This window comes from Anabrus simplex, chromosome 1, assembly GCF_040414725.1.
Source record: "Anabrus simplex isolate iqAnaSimp1 chromosome 1, ASM4041472v1, whole genome shotgun sequence".
Classification (NCBI taxonomy): domain Eukaryota; kingdom Metazoa; phylum Arthropoda; class Insecta; order Orthoptera; family Tettigoniidae; genus Anabrus; species Anabrus simplex.
In genome coordinates this window covers 1,158,092,820-1,158,097,072 of record NC_090265.1, presented here as the reverse complement: position 1 = coordinate 1,158,097,072, position 4,253 = coordinate 1,158,092,820, and positions in this window count along the sequence as shown.

Sequence of the window (4,253 nt, the reverse complement as noted above, 5' to 3'; positions counted from 1 at the left end):
AAGTCATTCAGTTATAAGACTGTTATTAATATCATTCTTGAATGTTCAGAACAAATAGCTAGAAGTACCCTGATAAAATTATAGAAAAACCTACGGCCTAAGGTGTGTGTGTGTGACTTGCCAAAGAATGAGATCAAATGAGAGGAAGTAAAAAGTACAAAAGAAAGACTCCAATGAAGTCAGCCTCAGGAACTTATGTACATGTTTCAGAAGATCATTGGCTGCTCAGACATTGATTTCAACAAAGCCGAAAATAGACTGGAAGCAATGATGGAGATTATGGAACAACTGAATCAGTGGCTTTGAAAAGGGCATTTGTCATTTTTTAAGAAAATCATTTTAAAGTTGCATTGTGTTCTTTAGGACTAGATCCACCTTTTTCATTGAAAAGGGCACCAGTCCAATGCATATTGTGGTAACTGAAATGGTTTGAAAATATTGTGTGTTTTGAAAGGGGGCATCAGTCCAGGAGTGAACATGAAAAAATGTCAGTGGAAGCTAGTTCAAGCTGCTAGTATACCAGTGTATTAAAAGGAAATTTTTTCAACTGATTTTAAAAACTTGTGGCAGAAATTTTATAAGAAAAATTTTTTATCTGTAGAATCTTTAGGGAGGAATGTTTAGCATTTCACACTATTACATGTTTCCATGTGACAAGAACAAAAATGGAGTGTTGAAAGTCTATGAATTTATTGAGAGATTGACGTTTCATAGTTTAAGTTGGCAAAATGTAAAACCATACTTTTTCCTACTGAGAAGGCATTCAAGGTTAAGTGTCCAATTAACCCTAAAAAAATAGATGATATCAAACAACTCCAACATTACATGCCTGAAGAGCACCTACCCTTCTATGGTGAGATATGCGAGTGGCCAACAAAAGATGGAGAAGAAGCCAAATAAAAATACAATTGAATCGGCCGGAGATGAAAAGCATTAAGTCAGTTTTCACTACTTTTCACAAGAGAGAAATATGTTATTACCATAACAGAACGTAACAAAAACACTATATTAATGTTCTGTATTATGGGGCAGATCCTCAAGTTATATTTGTGTTAGTGGAAAGCCATTTCTATTTATGTATGTATGTTGGGTATTCAGCCCGAAGGCTGGTTGGATCCTCAACAGGTTCACCATTAGCTGTCATAGATGACCTAGGTGTCACTGAAGAGGCGTACTAGGGAAATGAGGAGTGAGGTAGTTTCCCGTTGCTTTCCTCGCTGAACCAGAAGTTGCTATTGCACATCAGTCTGCCAAACCCACTGAAATGCGTGCACCAACCGACCCTATGAGCGATATTTTCACACCATTCATAGCAAGGACTGGCTGCATAAGGAATGACATTACTAGCGACACTCATACTTAGTGATGATCAGTCTGAGACGAGGTCTCGAGATTTCTCGAGACTAGCGCAGGCACTATTTCTCGCGATAAATTTCGAGAGATCTCGAGAGCGTTGTCCCTGCATTGTACGGCGAGTGGCGTGTCGTAGGCCTACAGGTAGTCGAAGCTGAATATTGTTTGTGCCGAGTATGCGAATAGCCAACCACGGGCCTTCTTCATTTCGTAAAAATGAAATGGTGTATGGCTTTTAGTGCCGGGAGTGTCCGAAGACATGTTCGGCTCTCCAGGTGCAGGTCTTTTGATTTGACGCCCGTAGGCGATCTGCGCGTCGTGATGAGAATGAAATGATGATGAAGACAACACACACACCCAGCCCCCGTGTCAGCGAAATTAACCACTGATGGTTAAAATTCCTGACCTTGCCGGGAATCGAATTCGGGACCCCTGTGACCAAAGGCCAGCACGCTAACCATTTGGCCATGGAGAATACGTGTCAACAAGGGACTAGGGCGTTCATTTCTACCAAGGTCTATTTTGAAGCAGCATAACATAATTATAAAGGATACCCATTCTGGCATTGTGCACCGGTAGGTACACGAATGAGTAATACAGAACCTGAAGGCTACTGTAGGTACACTTACGTAGATACTGTACTAGAGGCGTGCATTATTGGAACTCGAGACGAGGCAAGATGCGCCCTGCTGCATATGCAACCACCATTACGCATGAGTGGAATGTGTAATCTAAAAAGCTCGAGTTTGCTCCAATTCTTTCGTCAGGTAGGTGTGCATCGTTATCAGACCCCACATTCAATATCATATTATGACCAATGCTTGTGTTTACCAATATTATGGTGACGAAGGAAATAATTCCTTACAATGTTATAGAGTATTCGTGTCATATGTAAAGTTAGCATAATTACCCAACAACAACAAGAGTACAATAAGCAATTCCATGGAGAGAAAATATTAGAAGAAATACTACTAGTCTAACATTCTAAATCCAGCAGAAAATCATAAATTCAGTGTCCGTTGTTTACAGCTTTTACTTTTCACTTTACACTAGCACTAATTATCTTCTTAAACGATTTAATGCCGGAAGATAATATATATCAAAGACTGCTGTAGGTAATTTATTTCAATCCCTTATGGTCCTGTTTACGAAGGAAAACTTGCCTACAACAGTATGTTGGTTATTATTACGCTACTGTGTTACCATTGCCACCGGAATATTTCCCATTTGCGATGTATTTGTTAATAATTAGGTAGGCCCTACTTCGGTATATGCCAGTGCAATGTGTAATTGTGTCTAGTTGTACGTGACAACTTGAAGACGATGTCCGAAATGCAACGTACGTCGGGGATGTCCGTTATTTTGAAGAGATGCCACATAGCACAGCCCGCTGTGTTGTTTATACAAAAGAAGTAAAATACATGGGCAGAATTACTTCTGGGATGTCTGACAAATCATACGGGTTATTCAGCTAAGAAGTCCACCTGAAATAACTCGTGAACGGTTTAACACCAAGTAAGTCGCAAACAGTTCAAGATACATTCTATTTTCACTTTCGTTAATGGTATTAAGGGATTCATAGTTGAACATGCAGTACTTTTTCAGGCTTTTGACAAAATGTACCGGTAGTGGCTCACACGTTTTCATATAAGAATGTTATTTCACGCAATAACTGCCAATGATATACTATCAAGTAGTGATAGGCAGTCTGAGACGAGGTCTCGAGATTTCTCGGGATTCCTCAAGACTAGCGCAGACACTATTTCTCGCGAGAAATATTTCGAGGAGCTCATAGTTCAACATGCAGTGCTTTCCCTGGCTTTTGACAAAATTTATCGTCTCACACACGTTTCCATATGAGAACTGCTGATGATAACTTTCAAGTTTACACTCGTAGTTACTGGGACATCGCACAGCTCGCAGCACACGAGAATCGGTCTCCGCTGTAGAAGTCGTTGAGGTCTTCACTCGTAATCCTGAGCTGGGAACCTTACCAGATGTTAATCACCGGGTCAGTGTGCTCTGGGACTCACACAGGCAGGGGCGCCACTCCCTGAGTAGGGCTGCCTCCGAAAAGGGTCCCTACCTGCTATCAGGGATTTCTTTTTTCGAGATAAAAGGAGAGTATGTTATGAATATTGTAGTACAGAAAACCAACAAAAACACCAAATCTGTGAAAGAACATTACTTTTGTGAAACAGTTACAAGACAAAAAGATGCTGTGAAAAGAAAAATATTAATTGGGTAAACCTTTTAAATGTTACCTAAAACTATAAATTTTCTGCCTCTTCAATACTGCACGTTATAAACTTACAGATTATTTAATTAACATTATATTTTCGAAGTGTACATATCTTGGTTCAAATGAGCCATCTGGAAATGTCTGTAATACATATTTTATATTAAGTTATCTCACAAGAGACCTAATAGACATATATTTTATGTATACCAAAATCATATAGTTATATTTTATTTTCATATCTTTTGAGTGCTGATGATGACTCAATTGAGTTGAAACATGCACACTTTTAAAATACACTGAGTGGCCAAAAGTCATAGGAAGACACTGACATGTTGCTCAGCCGCGAGCCCTCAAAACAGCAGCAATACAGCAAGGCATCGACTCTACAAGGTGTTTGAATCATTCTGGAGGGATCTGGACCCAAGCATCTTGCAGTGCTATCCACAATTGGTCTTGTGTAGTTGGTGCAGGGTTCATGGAGCTTACACCAGCATCGACAGCATCCCATAAATGATCGATTGTTTAACATTGTGGGATCTGGAGGGACAATCCATGGTCATAACTTCACTAGAGTGCTCCTCCAACCACCTGCGTGCCACCACAGAGCGGTGACATGGCGCACTGTCCTGTTGAAACATGGCATCTCCATCAGGGTACT